Below are 17196 nucleotides of genomic sequence, written 5' to 3'. Positions count from 1 at the left end.
ACCCACCAGCCTCTGCATATGCCCTCCCCACACCCCCGCCCCCACCCCCACAAAAGCAAACTCCTATTACCCTATAACAGTCAGTGCAAGTGCCAGCTTCACCATTCGGAGCTATTCTTGGGCTGTCAATGCCCCAGGACCTCCTCAGGCTTCCCTAGGTCTCTGAGCCCAGCAGGCTGCAGAGCCAGGGACTGAGGGCTGGGCCATGATAGGTCCATGCCCTGGAGCACGGATCTGCAGAGCGGCTCTTTGTGGCTGAGCAGGGGCCATCTTGGTTTAGTGCCTGGACTGGGATTATTTTCCTCTTTTCTCCCCTGGTTCATCTCTCCCTGTCTCCCTGTGCAGATGGGAACCCCGGGAAAGGCAACTGGAGCCCCACTTTAAGTGATGTGCAAAACATCCCAGGGGCCAGCAGGCTAGTGCAGTAAAGGAGAGGCTGTCGGGTGTGTGGGGGTAGGGAGGTGGGGGCTAGGTTCCCTTTGCCTGGTTACCTTGGAGCCCATCTTACTAAAGAGGATGGCTTCATTAGCTAGGCCCTGGTGTCCCAGAGTTCTGGGTAAATAAATTATCTTTAGGATCCAACTTCCTGGGTGGCTTTGCCTGACTTCACTTCCTTGGAAGCAACCTTGAGTTCCTGGACACAGTTGTGCCTGCCACTTGCCACTCAGAGCTGTCCAGAGAGAGCACACCAAGCACACCCAGAGTGGGAAGCTCTCGGAGGGCAGAAAGGCCCAGTGGTCAAAGTAAGCAGATGCAATAGAACAGGCTGAGGGAGCCCAGCAACAATAGCACCAAGAACTCACTGCAGGCCAGGCATCCAGAGAGCACGCTCTGTGCCCACATGCAGCTCACAGCCCAGTGGCTGGCTTGGCTGTGGGACACCAGTGACTCACTCGGTACTGTTCAGCCCATGTGAATCATGGCGCCGCTGGTTGCCCAGGCCAGGCCCCTGGCCAACCTCTGCACAGCTGGGTAAGATTAAGAACTTGGCGACACCCGCAGCATGCAGCAGATCCTCTGGGCCCTCCTCTTGCTGTTGTTGTTGTCAGATGTTGATGGGAGTTTGGGAAGCAAGTAAGGAGCGTGTTCATTCTGGGCTGGGTCAAAACTGGGCCGGGCTGAAAGGCAGGGTGGGCCTGAGGTGACAGCCTGCAGGGCATCTGGCCCCTTTTTAGCTCAGTTGTCAGCTCTGAGCTGTGGCATCCTGGGTGCATTCATGATCTTCTCCATGCCCCAGGGTCCCCATCTATTAAAGGGGACATTGGGGGACCCTGGGAGGACTGGGTGAGAGTGTATATAGAGAATACCCAGAACAGTGCTGGTACATACCAGCTGCCCCACACACCTTGGCCATCCTGGGTGCCTCAGTCTCTCCTATGTCCCTTTCTTCTCCCCCACCCTTCCCCGTCTGCCACCCCATTCACACGTTCACACCAGCTACAGTTGGCGGGCATCCACGTTCTCTTGAGGGTCCACCTGCTTTTTCCCATCCTCTTTGTCTCCTCCCTCACCAAGATTTTCTTAATATTCTAAGCTCTAGAGCCCTAGCATGTTCCAATTTCTAGCACTCTAGAACATTCTAGGCCCCAACAAGCATGTGCCTCTTTGTCTTTGCTCACTAGGTTCCCTCAGCCTTCAACACCTTGAGAGCTTGTTTGGAGGCCCTAGCAGGGGTGCAAAGCTACTCATATACCCTTGGCTGAAGACCAGTCCTCCTCTATCGGGGATTGTCGTGAGTGCAGCTTTGGGAAGGACGCATATGGAGTGATGAGGGAGGAAGGGGACACCTGCCTAGCCAGCCAGATCAGCTGAATCAACTTTGGCAATCAATGGGGTGACAGATGTCACAGCCAGATCACCCTCACATCCCCCTAGCCTTGAACACCTTTCCCCATCTTCTTCACCTGGCACTTTTTCTTGTGGCAGGAGATGGCAGGATGAGATTGTGGTCTTCCATCCACACAGGTAAGTGACAGTCCTCAGCTCAAATCACCTCCTCTGTGTAGCCTTCCTAACCTCACCTCCCCACCCAGGTGGACTCAGCTGTGTCTTCCTCTGTGCCCCATGGAGAGGTGGACATCTGCACCCCACAGTGGCCCACCCCATTGCTCTGTGCTCACCTCCAATTTCCTCCCATTTAGGAGCTCCTGCACAGTAGACAGCCACTGGGGCAAGCTTGTGGGGGCGTCCTCCCACACTTTTTGTAAAACTAAATGAAGGACTAACAGGAGGTGCGGAAAACGCTGGCTTGGCAATTAGGAGAGCAAAGCTTCCATGTTCTCCCACACCCCCAATCTTTGTCCCAGACCTTGTCAGGCCTTGCTTTCTATTTGAGGACCCCAGGACTCTGAGAAGACCCAAAGCCAACCTGCTCAGTTGCCGGCTGAAAACCTCACACTATCAAGAACATTGAACATGGTCTCCTTGGGTGCATTCAGGAGCTTTATGAATGCTCCAATTACCCTGTAGTCGCATGGTAGGAGAGAGAGATGGAATTGGGAAGAGACCTGAGAAATTTTTTTTTTTTTTTTTGAGATGGAGTTTTGCTCTTGTTGCTCAGGCTAGAGTGCAATGGCGGGATTTTAGCTCACTGCAGCCTCAGTGTTCTGGGTTCGGGTGATTCTCCTGCCTCAGCCTCCCAGATAGCTGTGAATACAGGCATGCACCACCATGTATTTTTAGTAGAGACGGGATTTCATCATGTTGTCCAGGCTGGTCTCGAACTCCTGACCTCAGGTGATCCACCCACCTTGGCCTCCCAAGTGCTGGGATTACAGGTGTGAGCCACCATGCCCAGAAAGACCTGAGAAGTTACCGTCATATTTCAGTTAATGAAATCCTTTGACAGCTTTCCACTTTGAGTCCCCTATTGCAAGTACATCTGCAGGGAGGTGTGAAAGTGAGGCAAGCAGGGGATGTGGGGAGAGGTGGTGATATACCCAGATCCTTACAATCATCTAAGATTATTCAGGATTTATTTTTTAAAAGTTATCCAAAGATACATCAAAGATTAGATTCCTGGAAATGGGGAGAGAGTTCAGTCTCTGGAAGGTTAACACTGTGCAGCTGATTTGTCCAAGTCCAACAGATTTTTCTCCCCAAAAGACTGCTGGGCCTTGGGACCCTGTAATTAGACTGCTGGGAGCCCCAGCCCTCTTCCTTCTATTTCCTTCTCTCCATTGTCTCCCGAATGTCCCAGCCTCCTCCTGGCTAGTAGATGCTGATGGCCCTGGGTAACCGTCCAAGTGGCTGCAAGCCTTGGATTTCTCTCCTAGGAAATAGAGAATAATTTTTCTCTATCATGCTCATAGGGAGGATGAGAGCTGTGGAGACAAAGCGGACTCAAACATGAGAAATAACAAATTTCCTATCAAATGTAAAATGGTGAAGAGGAAAAGGAAGTGGGCAGAGAGCTGGGACTTGTGGGTCTGAGCCATGGCTTCCTCTAGTTCATGAAGGGAGGGACCTTGTTTGAGTCACTCACCATCTCTGGACCCTGGTTTTCCTGATGTATGAATAAGTGTCTTGGACCTGCTCATTTGGGGGATGCGGCCAGCTTCCAACTTCCAGACCCTGCATACCCCATTTCCTGACTTAGCAGTCCTTGAGGAGAGGTTCCCATCAGGTTTGGTGAAAGTTTCTTTCCAAAGGATACTGCCATGGAATGCTGGGTCAGGATCTACTCAGAGGCTGCGGCTCCCTCCATCTCCGAGACCATGCTAGCAGACTGGGGCTCTCACATTTTGAAGCATGTTATGGAGTCTGACCTGGCCTGGATTTCCCGGCAGTGCGGTTATGTCCTTCCAACTTGGCCATCTGAAGTAGGACCCCAGGCAAGAGGACACCTTCTCAGAAACTATTCATGTTTATGAAAGTCATTCATCACTGTTGAGGGGGTGAGGCTCCCTGTTCATGGCAGAATTTCCTCCAGGATTGGTTTCTCCAGCAGTGAGCTGTCTTGCCAATACACATAGAAAGCTTGGGGGTTGAGGGTGCTAGTGTCTTGGGCCAATCATGATGTAGATGCAGACATTAGCTCCAGTTCCTTCCTGCTTTTGCCACTTCCTAGCCTTGTAGCCTCAGAGAAGTCACTTGACATTCCAAGGTCTCTGTGTCCCCATAGGCAAAATGGCAGGAAAGAAATTCCCCTGCCCATCTCACAGGGTGCTGTGAGGCTCAGAGGAAACAGTGGGTGGGAAGGGGCTTTATGATCTGTGAGGCATTATTGAGTCATGTGCTGGGGTGATTCTTGCTTGTCATGGTTACTTATCAATGATGATGACAGTACCCTACTGTGACAAGTCCTCCAATCAAGTCATGTTGCTGAGGACAGGAATGGTTGCAGTGGGGCAGACTTTCCCATGCGGCAGAATGGGAGGAGCACAGGAGTGGGAGTCAGACCTGGCTTCCAGCTCCACCACCCATCACTGCCACAATTGGGGTGGATCCTAAAATCTGATATGGTTTGGCTCTGTGTCTCCACCAAAATCTTATCTCAAATTGTAATCCCCACTTGTTGAGGAAGGGGGGTGATTGGATCATGGGGGCAGTTTCTCCCATGCTGTTCTCCTGATAGTGAGTGAGTTCTCACAAGATCTGATGGTTTTATAAGCGTTTGGAAGTTCCGCCTTTGCTCTTCTCTCTACTGCTGCCTTGTGAAGAAGGTGCCTGCTTCCCCTTTGCCTTCCGCCATGATTGTAAGTTTCCTGTGGCCTCCCCAGCCATATGGAACTGTGAGTCAATTAAACCTCTTTCCTTTATAAATTATCCAGTCTCGGGCAGTTCTTTATAGCAGTGTGAAAACAGACTACTACACCCCCAAACCTGGCTACCCCATCCATCAAAGAGGGACAATAATAGTGTTGCCCAATAATTAGATTGCATTCACCCAAAGCAGACCCCAATACATAGATTTGATTGAAGTAATTTATTTGGTGATGACCCAGAAGTCAGGGGTCAGGAACGAGAAGAGAGGCAGAAAGGGAGGTAAATTCATTCTAGTGGGAAGATGGGCAGGTCTTCACCAAGGGCAACCGGGCTTGATCCCCCAGGAGCCTCTTCAGGAGTACATGGAGCACACCTCAGAGCTGCCCCACTGTGGGGTGACGAACCTGGGTGTTTATCCATTATCTGTGGGTTGCTCTTAGGGTGTTAGTGCCTCAGAACCCCCCCCCCCCCCCCACCAGGTGTGTGGAGCAAGCACACCCCTGTGACCAGAGAACACCCTCAGCCACAGAGATGCAGGAAGCCAAGGCTATGTTTGGGAACTCTAGGGTAGGCAGAGGGGCATGGGCCAAGAGCTGATGGCACCTGCTGTGCCAACTCGGTTGCTGTGAGGGTGATGCTTAGAACAGTGCCTGGCATGTGACCAGCTCCAGAGAACTCACTTATTATTATTATTAGCTATGGTCCATCTTCCTCCATTCCAAGTGAACCCAGAGTTTTTTTCAGCATCAACCTTCCTCCTCGCAGCCATGGGCTTCAAGGGAGGCTGACTCCAGCCCAGCTCCAGGGCTGGGGTCTTGGTTGGTGTCAGTCAGTCATGGCCCCCATCCATAGTGCCTTCTCTAAAATTTTCCTCAGGAGAGGAACTAGAGCACAGGTTTACCTCCAGGATAAGCTTCTCACCTTCTCACAGGGTCAATATCCATGTGTCTCCTTCTTTAAGAGAATAAAAGATGAGGTTGGGGAAGTTCTCCTGGATAATATACTGAAGAGTGTTTTCCAACTTGGTTCCATTCTCCCAGCCACTTTCAGGTACACCAATAAAACGTAGGTTTGGTATTTTCACATAGTTCCATGTTTCTTGGAGGCTTTGCTCATTCCTTTTCATTCTTTTTTCTCTAATCTTGTCTTCATACTTAATTTCATTAAGTTGATCTTCAATATCTGATATCCTTTCTTCCACTTAATCAATTCAGCTATTGATACCTGTGAATTCTTCACGAAGTTCTCATGCTGTTTTTCAGCTCCATCAGGTTATTTATGTTCTTCCCTAAACTGCTTATTCTAGTTAGCAATTCCGCTAACCTTTTTTCAAGGTTCTTGGCTTCCTTGCATTGGGTTAAAACATGCTCCTTTAGCTCAGAGGAGTTTGTTATTGTCCACCTTCTGAAGCCTACTTCTCTCAATTCATCAAACTCATTCTCCATCCAGTTTTGTTCCCTTGCTTGCAAGGAGTTGTAATCCTTTGGAGAAGAAGAAGTGTCTGGTTTTTGGAATTTTCAGCCTTTTTATGCAGGTTTTTCATCTTCTTCATGGGTTTATCTACCTTTGGTCTTTGATGTTGGTGACCTTCGAATGGGGTTTTTGTGCAGACATCCTTTTTGTTGATGTTGATGCTATTCCTTTCTGTTTGTTAGTTTTCCCTCTAACAGTCAGGCCTCTCTGCTGCAAGTCTGCTGAAGTTTGCTGGAGGTCCACTCTAGACCCTCTTTGCCTGGGTATCACCAGTGGAGGCTGTAGAGCAGCAAAGATTGCTGCCTGTTCCTTCCTCTGGAAGCTTCATCCAGAAGGGCACCTGCCAGATGCCAGCTGGAGCTCTCCAAGATACTCCTCGAGAAGAGCAACCCCAAGACACATAATCATTAGATTCACCAAGGTTGAAATGAAGGAAAAAGTGTTAAGGGCAGCCAGAGAGAAAGGTCAAGTTATCCACAAAGGGAAGCCCATACACTAACAGCGGATCTCTCTGCAGAAACCTTACAAGCCAGAAGAGAGTGAGGGTGAATATTCAACATTCTTAAAGAAAACAATTTTCAACCTAGAATTTCATATCCAGCCAAACTAAGCTTCATAAATGTAACAGAAATAAAATCCTTTACAGACAAGCAAATGCTGAAGAATTTTGTCACCATCAGGCCTGCCTTACAGAAGCTCCTGAAGGAAGCACTAAATATTGAAAGAAAAACTGGTACCAGCCACTGCAAAAACACAACAAATTGTAAAGACCATCGACACTATGAAGAAACTCCATCAACTAATGGGAAAAATAACCAACTAACATTATAATGACAGGATCAAATTCACACATCACAATATTAACATTTGCTGGGGATAGGCCCCCAAATCTGGCCATAAACTGGCCCCAAAACTGGCCATAAACAAAATCTCTGCAGCACTGTGACATGTTCATGATGGCCATCATGCCCATGCTGAAGGTTGTGGGTTTACCAGAATGACGACAAGGAACACCTGGCCCACCCAGGGTGGAAAACTGCTCAAAGGCATTCCTAAGCCACAAACAACAGCATGAGTGATCTGTGCCTTAAGGACATGGTCCTGCTGCAGATAACTAGCCAGAGCCCATTCCTTTATTTCGGCCTATCTGTTTGTTTCCTGTAAGGAATACTTTTAGTTAATCTATGATCTATAGAAACCATGCTTATCACTGGCTTGCTGTCAATTAATATGTGGGTAAATCTCTGTTCAGGGCTCTCAGTTGTGAAGGCTGTCAGTCCCCTGATTTCCCACTCCACACACTATATTTCTGTGTGTGTGTCTTTAATTCCTCTAGTGCCACTGGGTTAGGTTCTCCATGACTGAGCTGGTCTCGACAACTTCAAATGTAAACAGGCTAAATGTCCCAATTAAGAGACACAAACTGGCAAATTGGATAAAGAGTCAAGACCCATTGGTGTGCTGTATTCAGGAGACCCATCTCACATGCAGAGACATATATAGGCTCAAAATAAAGGGATGCAGGAATATTTACCAAGCAAATGGAAAGAAAAAAAAACAGAGCTTGCAATTCTAGTCTCTGATAAAATAGACTTTATACCAACAAAGATCAAAAAAGAAAAAGAAGGGCATTACATAATGGTAAAGGGATCAATGCAACAAGAAGAGCTAACTTTCCTAAATACATATGCACCCAATATAGGAGCACCCAGATTCATAAAGCAAATTCTTAGAGACCTGCAAAGAGACTTAGACTCCCACACAATAATAGTGGGAGACTTTAACACCCCACTTTCAATATTAGATAAATCAATGAGACAGAAAATTAACAAGGATATTCAGGACTTCAACTCAACTCTGGACCAAGCAGACCTAGTAGACATCTACAGGACTCTCCACCCCAAATCAACAGCATATACATTCTTCTCAGCACCACATTGCACTTATTCTAAAATTGACCATGTAATTGGAAGTAAAACACTCCTCAGCAAATGCAGAAGCATGGAAATCATAACAAACAGTCTCTCAGACCACAGTGCAATCAAATAAGAACTCAGAATTAAGAAACTCACTCAAAACCGCACAACTATATGGAAACTGAACAACCTGCTCCTGAATGACTACTAGGTAAATAAGAAAATTAAGGCAGAAATCAGGAAGTTCTTTGAAACCAATGAGAACAAAGATACAACATACCAGAATCTCTGGGACACAGCTAAACCAGTGTTTAGAGGGAAATTTATAGCTCTAAATGCCCAAAGAGGAAAGCGGGAAAGACCTAAAATTGACACCCTAGCATCACAATTAAAAGAACTAGAGAAGCAAGGGCAAACAAATTTAAAAGCTACTAGAAGATAAGAAATAACTAAGATCAGAGCAGAACTGGAGGAGATAGAGACACAAAAAACCTTCAAAAAATCAATGAATCCAGGAGCTGGTTTTTTGAAAAAATTAATAAAATAGATAGATTGCTAGCAAGACTAATAAAGAAGAGAAGAGAGAAGAATCAAATAGACACAGTAAAAAATGATAAAGGGGGTATCACCACTGATCCCACAGAAATACAAACCACCATCAGAGAATACTGTAAACACCTTTATGCAAATAAACTAGAAAATCTAGAAGAAATGGATAAATTTCTGGACACATACACCCTCCCAGGACTAAACCAGGAAGAAGTAGAATCCCTGAATAGACCAATAACAAGTTCTGAAATTGAGGCAGCAATTAATAGATTACCAACCAAAAAAAGCCCAGGACCAGATGGATTCACAGCCAAATTGTCCCAGACGTACAAAGAGGAGCTGGTACCATTTCTTCTGAAACGACGCCAAACAATCAAAGAAGAGGGACTCCTCCCTAACTCATTTTATGAGGCCAGCTTCATCCTGATACCAAAACCTGGCAGAGACACAACAAAAAAAGAAAACTTCAGGCCAATATCCCTGATGAACATCATTGCAAAAATCCTCAATAAAATACTGGCAAACCGAATCCAGCAGCAAGTCAAAAAGCTTATCCGCCACGATCAAGTCAGCTTCATCCCTGGGATGCAAGGCTGGTTCAACGTACACAAATCAATAAATGTAATCCATCAGATAAACAGAACCAATGACAAAAACCACATGATTATCTCAATAGATTCAGAAAAGGCCTTTGATAAAATACAACATCCCTTCATGTTAAAAACTCTCAATAAACTAGATATTGATGGAATGTATCTCAAAATAATGAGAGCTATTTATGACAAACCTACAGCCAGTATCATTCTGAATAGGCAAAAGCTGGAAGCATTCCCTTTGAAAACCAGCACAAGACAAGGATGCCCTCTCTCACCACTGCTGTTCGACATAGTATTGGAAGTTCTGGCCAGGGCAATTAGGCAAGAGAAAGAAATAAATGGTACTCAAATAGGAAGAGAGGAAGTCAAATTGTCTCTGGTTACAGATGACATGATTATATATTTAGAAAACCCCATCGTCTCAGCCTAAAAACTTCCTAAGCTGATAAGCAATTTCAGCAAAGTCACAGGATACAAAACCAACGTGCAAAAATCACAAGCATTCCTATATGCCAATAATAGACACACAGAGAGCCAAATCGTGAGTGAACTCCCATTCACAATTGCTACAAAGAGAATAAAATACCTAGGAATACAACTTACAAGGTACGTGAAGGACCTCTTCAAGGAGAACTACAAACCACTGCTCAAGGAAATAAGAGAGGACACAAACAAATGGAAAAACGTTCCATGCTCACGGATGGGAAGAATCAATATCATGAAAATGGCCATACTGCCCAAAGTAAATTATAAATTAAATGCTATTCCCCATCAACTACCACTGACTTTCTTCACAGAATTAGAAAAAACTACTTTAAATTTCATATAGAACCAAAAAAGAGCCCATATAGCCAAGACAATCTTAAGCAAAAAGAACAAAGCTGGAGGCATCACACTACCTGACTTCAAACTATACTATGAGGCTACAGTAACCAAAACAGCATAGTACTGGTATTAAAACAAATACAGAGGCCAATGGAACAGAACAGATACCGCAGAAATAATGCCACACATCTAAAAACATCTGATCTTTGACTAACCTGACAAAAACAAGCAATGGGGAAAGGATTCTCTGTTTAATAAATGGTGTTGGGAAAACTGGCTAGCCATATGCAGAAAACTGAAACTGGACCCCTTCCTAACATCTTATACAAAAATGAACTCAAGATAGATTACAGATTTAAATGTAAGACCTAAAACCATAAAAACCCTAGTAGAAACCCTAGTTAATACCATTCAAAACATAGGCATGGGAAAAGACTTCATGAATAAAACACCAAAAGCAATGGCAACAAAAGCCAAAACTGACAAACGGTATCTAATTAAACTAAAGAGCTTCTGCAGAGCAAAAGAAACTAGCATGAGTGAACAGGCAACCTACAGAATGGGAGAAAATTTTTGCAATCTATCCAACTGACAAAGGGCTAATATCCAGAATCTACAAGGAACTTAGGCAAATTTAAAAGAAAAAACAAACAACCCCATCAAAAAGTAGGCGAAGGATATGAACAGACACTTCTCAAAAGAAGGCATTTATGTGGCCAACAAACATGAAAAAAAGCTCATCATCATTGGTCATTAGAGAAATGCAAATCAAAACCACAGTGAGAGAGTGTAAATTAGTTCAGCCATTACGGAAGACAGTGTGGTGATTTCTCAAGGATCTAGAACCAGAAATATCATTTGAAACAGCAACCTCATTACTGGATATATACTCAAAGGATTATAAATCATTTTACTATAAAGACACATGCACACGTATGTTTATTGAAGCACTATTCACAATAGCAAAGACTAGGAACCAACCCAAATGCCCATCAGTGATTAACTGGATAAAGAAAATGTGGCACATATACACCATGGAATACTATGCAGCCATAAAAAAGGATGAGTTCATGTCCTTTGCAGGGACATGAATGAAGCTGGAAACCATGATTCTCAGCAAACTAACACAGGAACAGAAAACCAACACCACATGTTCTCATTCATAAGTGGAAGCTGAACAATGAGAACTCATGGACACAGGGAGGGGAACATCAGACACTGGGGCTTGTTGGGGGATGAGTGGCTAGGGGAGGGATAGCATTAGGAGAAATGCCTAATGTAGATGATGGGTTGATTGGTGCAGCAAACCACTATGGCAAGTGTATACCTATGTAACCTGCACGTTCTGCGCATGTATCCCAGAACTTAAAGTATAATAATAATAAAAAAAGAAAACAAAAGGCTTTGGCATTTTTCCTTTAGTACCCTCCCTGTCTTCACAAAGGTCTCGGGTTTGCAGTCAATGTGCCTGTTTCTTGTTCTGAAGTCTGGAGGGCTGGGCCTAGAAAGCAGGAAGGCAGTCATTTGTGATGAAACTGAGAAAATTGGATGAAACTTCCACATTCTTGCAAATTCACACCTTCTCTGAGTGCTGCACTTAGCCACGTGCTAAGTATTTCAGTGCCTTCTGGGGGCCTGGGAGGCTGGATGAAATTATTGAGTTATGAAGCAATTTTACTTGGAATGAATAGTGAATTTTTTTTTTTGCAACAAAGAGACACCAACATGTATTTTTGGTTTTTGTTTTTTGTTGTTTTTGTTGTTTTTTTTCCTTTGCAATTAATTTTAGGAAGTACTTGTGAATGCAATCAAGGTGAGGGTGGACAAAGTCATACTCGGCGTTGTGTCAGAGTTGCAGAGCCAAGCAACAGCCTTAATGAACAAAGCCACATGGTCTTGGGGTTGGAGGGAAGGTTTATAACTGACTCAAGGCCTCAGCAATTGTGGGACACTGAGGGCTCACTCAGGCCCAGAGATGTGGGGAACCCTGGAGGCTGGGAGGCTTCCTTGACCCCTGCATAGAAAAACAATGCATCAGGGAGAAAGCCCTTCACTTTTGCTGCTTTAGAATGGCCTGATGGAGCTATGTGGACCCTTCTGGTAAATTGGGACACTGGCTATTAGAAAAGAGGTGCACAGGCAGTGAGGGGGAGAAGTTAATAATATTAATAATAATTCTGATGATTACTCTGCACGAGGCACTATTTCTGTTCCCTATAGCTCTCCTGCAAGATAGACATTATTAGGCCCATTTTTATATGCAAGGAAATTGAGCCTCAGAGCATTAAGTAACTTGCCCTGGAGCATGTGTCTGGTAGCAGGGCAATCAACTGTCCCAATTTGCTTGGGACTGTCATGGTTTTAGCACTGAAATTTCTGCATCTCTGGAAACCTTCTATTCTGGGCAAACTAGGACAGTTGGTCACCCTAGAGGAGTCAGGGCCAAGATGACAGCCAGGTCCACCTGGTTCCCAAGACTGTTGCTCAACACCATGCCAGCCTCATATGTAAGGCAAAGCTCTTTCCCATAAGGCCGCATGAATAGGAAGCTGCAGAAGAAGAATTTGAACCTAGGACTGTCTTCCTCCAGAGTGGGTATTTTCTTACCAGGCCATCAAGACAGGAGCACCTGACTGTTGATACACAATGGCAGAAGGTTCCAGAATACCTGTAGCCCTGTGGTGCTGCTGTGAACCGATAGGTAGGCCTAGTGGTTATGCCTTTCCAGGGGCACACATATTCCTGGGGGAGAAGCTGGAGTCTTTGCAGCATCTGCATCCTGGCTCTGATTTCAGCCCAGGTCTGGTGGAGAGCAGGGATGTCCTAAAGCTTTGAGGAGTGAAGGAGGGAGGAGATTGCACACAACGTTGCTTTCATTTAAAGAGCAACACCAGGCTGGGCAAGGTGGCTCAGCAAAATGCTGTAATCCCAGCACTTTGGGAGGCCAAGGCGGGTGGATCACCTGAGGTCAGGAGTTTGAGACCAGCCTGGCCAACATGGTGAAACCCCATCTCTACTAAAAATAAAAATAAAAAAATTGGCCGAGCATGGTGGTGGGTGCCTGTCATCCCAGCTACTTGGGAGGCTGAGGCAGGAAAATCCCTTGAACCCGGGAGGCAGAGGTTGCAGTGAGTTGAGATCGCACCACTGCACTCCAGCCTGGGGTGACAGAGCAAGACAATAAATAAATAAACAAACAAAGAGCAACACCAATGTTCAACTGCTCAATAATCGGCAGACACAAATACAGATATAAAATAAAGACCAATTTTAGTTGAGGTGTCACTTCTCTTTGTCTCTCTGTCTTTCTCTCTCTCTCTCTTTCTCTCTCTCTACATACAATGTGTATAAATAATATATAACATATTCTGTCACCATATTTATATGCTCACAAAAGTTTTTCAAGCTGTTTCTCCTTCCTTGAAGCTGTTTTGAATTTATGAGCAACTAGAGTAGAAAACTTCATTGTGGCTGGCATTAAACATCACATTTAGCTCCTTGTCCTAATTATCCCTAGATTTGTTTCTATGTTTTGCTACTCCCCGGAATCCCTGTCTTTCCAACCTCCCTGGTTCCAGGACCCCTGTGTCCTCATTCCTTGGAGCTAGAAAAGATCCCAGATGGAAAGATATGCCAGCCGAGTCTATTTCAAGTGACTTTGCACCTTGGCTGTTGGCACACTGCTGGTGTGTTCTGATATCCGTTCTCCCCTCTTTCTATGGTAATAAAAGCCTGACGTTTTGGCTGAGCACACAGCCACCCCTGAAGTAAAGACTACATTTAGCAGCATTCTTTGCAGCCAACTGTGGCTCTTTGACTAAGTTTTGGCCAAAGGATATGAGTGTGACTTATACAAGCTCTGAGTTATGCCCTTAAAGGGAAGCCTTATACCCTCTCCAGCACCATTTCTTCTCTTCCTGCTAGTTGGAATACAAATGTGTTGGTGAACTCTTTGGGAGAATTTCTTCATTTATTTAACTGGGATAATCTTGAATAAAAAAGCAAACAAAGAAAAAAGACTCCATGGTGAATAACCAGCAGAAATAAAAGACAATAGAAATAGACCTACAAAGATGTCAGATATTCGAATTATCAGAGGCTGACCACAAAACAACATCACAGAGATGGCAGAACAACATCCTGGGAGAAGCTTGGGTTCCTGATACCTTGGGGGCTGCCTGGCTAGCCTGCATATGTAAGGGAGAAGTCAATGTCTAACTTGAGTTTCTGCTATGGTAACTGACACCATGTCCGAGTAGCATACTGCTTCTCTGTAGCAGCTAATTTCATTCCTGAGTCATTGTCTTCCAGTCGGTATGTTAGTATACGCTATCGTTTGGATATGGCTTATTTGGCCCTGCCAAGTCTCATGTTGGAATTTGATCCCAGTGGGGCCTTGTGGGAGGTGTTTGGGTTGTGGAGGTAGATCCCTCATGAATGGCTTGGTGCCATTCTTGTGGGAGTAAGTGAGTTTTCATTCTTAATTCTTGCAAGAGCTGGTTGTTGAAAAGAGCCTAGTACCTCTTTCCATCTCTCTCTCAGCTACCCCTTCACCATGTGATCTCCGCATACCAGCTACCTTTTGCCTTCTGACATGAACGGAAGAAGCCTGCAGCCCTCACCAGAAGCAGATGCTGGTGCCATGCTTCTTGTACAGCCGGCAGAACTGTGAGTCAAATAAGCCTCTTTTCTTTATAAATTACCCAGCTTTGGGTATTCCTTTGCAGCAACACAAGTGGACTAATAATAATATATTTATTAGCAGAGTCATTTTCAGAAATAGCTTAAGCTGACACCAAACAAAATCTTCAACTTCTAGGGCTTTTTAAATCATAATTTTGGTGAGAACCTGACCACTCTTTTTTTAAATGATGGCAATTGCAAGGGTCCAGAAAGATCTAGAATTGGTTGGAATTGGTAGAAAAAGAGAAGGAGATGAAGATGGTGGAGGTGAAGGATAAGGCATGATAGCATCTAACCTTTATTGAGTGATAACTCTGCCCCAACACTATGCTAAACACTTTACATATATACTCCTGTGAGTTATGCACTATTACAACTTCCACCTTGTAAGTGAGGAAACTGAGGCTTACTGTGCCCAGTCACACTGGTTTCCCTGCAGGTTCTCTCTAACAGTGTGCTTTGTCCTATGATCATCACTTTGCATATGCTAGTCCCTCTGTCCTGAATACCCTTCCTACCTCAGGTTGCCAGATACACAAACAAAACTCAATGAATAAACCAAAACAGGAGGTGCAGTTAAATGTGAATATCAGATAAACGATGAGTAAGATTTTATTATAAACACATCTCATGCAATATAATAATGTTTTGCTAAACATTATTTGTTGTCTATTTGAAATTGAAATGTAACTGGGTGCCTGGGCAGCCCCATTTCTTTTTCTTTTATTTATTTATTTATTTATTTATTTATTTATTTATTTATTTATTTTTAGGCAGAGTCTCGCTCTGTCACCAGGCTGCAGTACAGTGATGCAATCTCGGCTCACTGCAACCTCTAACTCCCTGGTTCAAGCAATTCTCCTGCCTCAGCCTCCCGAGTAGCTGGGATTACAGGCACACGCCACCACACCCAGCTACTTTTGGTATTTTTAATAGAGACCGGGTTTCACCATGTTGGCCAGGATGGTCTTGATCTCCTGACCTCGTGATCCGCCCGCCTTGGCCTCCCAAAGTGTTGGGATTACAGGCGTGAGCCACCACGCCCAGCCTTGGGCAGCCCCATTTTTATCCCAACCCTCTTCCTTTTTTTTTTTTTTTTCTGAGGGACTCTTGCTCTGTTGCCCAGGCTGGAGTGCAATGGTGTGATCTAGGCTCACTGCAACCTCTGCCTCCTGGGTTCAGGTAACTCTCATGTCTCAGCCTCCCAAGTAGCTGTGACTACAGGTGTGCACCACCAGGCCCAGCTAATTTTTTTGTATTTTTAGTAGAGACGGGGTTTCACCATGTTGGCCGGGCTGGTTTCAAACTCCTGACTTCAGGTGATCCACCCACCTCGGACTCCCAAAGTGCTGGGATTACAGGCGTGGACCACCATGCCCAGTCCCAACCCTGTTACTTTACCTGGATATTTCCTGCCTACCCTTCCAATCTCAGCTTGAGTGCAGCTTCCTTAGGGAAGCTTTCCCTGACTCATGGCACAGAAGGGGCCCCTTCCATATAGCTTCTCCGGGACTGTGCATCATGCCGTCACAGGCCTTACCTCCATTAGCCTGTTTGATTAACACGCTCTCCCTCAATTGGACTGCAATGACCTTGATGGCAAGGTGCACACCTGCTTTTGCTCACCACTGCATGTCTCCCCCGCTCCTAGCACATGCCTGGCACATAGCAGGAACATGATAAAAAGAATTGTGAAATGAAATAAAGGGCGGTGGAGTAACTGGCCTAAGACCACCCACTTAGCAAGTAGGAGAATTAGGAGTCAATGCTAAGAAGCAAAGGCAAGAGATATTTGGAAGGAAAACATCCCTCCTTAGCATGGCCTCTCGGGCCTGCTACCTGCCTCCATAGCCCCTCTTAAGGAAGGCAGCTCTGTGGGTTAGTCACGAGCCCTGGAGCAAGACTGCCCTAGATGGAACCCAGGCTCAGCCGCTGAGAATCTGGATGGTCATGGGCTAGCCACCTCACATCCCTGGGTCTCAGCTTCTCTGTCTGTAAAATGGTGACCAAAACTTCTGACAGGGCTTTTGGAAGGATTAACCGAGTCAAGACCTATGAAGCCACAGAACAGTGCTGGCACCTCCTATGTGCCCGGTAAATGTGAGCAAGTGTGGTGCCACCTCCACCTCGCTCACTGTGTTCCACTTGAGCCTGCAGAGTGCTTTCAGACCCCAGGGCCTTTGCATGTGCTATTTCCTCTGCCGCTGAAGCACTTCTCATCTTCTTTTTTCCTGGTCAGCTCCCTCTCATTCTTGAAGGGCCTTTCTTCAGCTGGGCGTGGTGGCTCACGCTTGTAATCCCAGCACTTTGGGAGCCCGAGGCGGGTGGATCATGAGGTCAGGAGTTTGAGATGAGCCTGGCCAACATGATGAAACCCCATCTCTAGTAAAAGTGTAAAAATTAGCTGGCTGTGGTGGTGTGCACCTGTAATCCCAGCTGCTCAGGAG

At 45.4% G+C, this 17196-nt stretch overlaps 1 long non-coding RNA gene across 1 annotated transcript in view; it reads left to right on the top strand.

Moving 5' to 3' along the window:
- Positions 1–1612: 1612 nt before the first annotated feature.
- LOC109026501 (uncharacterized) overlaps positions 1613–17196 on the top strand; it is a 60963-nt gene continuing 45379 nt past the window's right edge. Inside the window, exons 1-2 of the long non-coding RNA XR_002005495.3 lie at positions 1613–1965; positions 14609–14734. This is a non-coding gene — a long non-coding RNA (uncharacterized lncRNA). The remainder of the gene's footprint in view (positions 1966–14608; positions 14735–17196) is intronic.

The sequence above is a fragment of the Gorilla gorilla genome, chromosome 3 (assembly GCF_029281585.2).
Source record: "Gorilla gorilla gorilla isolate KB3781 chromosome 3, NHGRI_mGorGor1-v2.1_pri, whole genome shotgun sequence".
Classification (NCBI taxonomy): domain Eukaryota; kingdom Metazoa; phylum Chordata; class Mammalia; order Primates; family Hominidae; genus Gorilla; species Gorilla gorilla.
The sequence above is the reverse complement of the archived record's forward strand: the minus strand, read 5'-3'. Positions and strand labels throughout refer to the sequence as shown.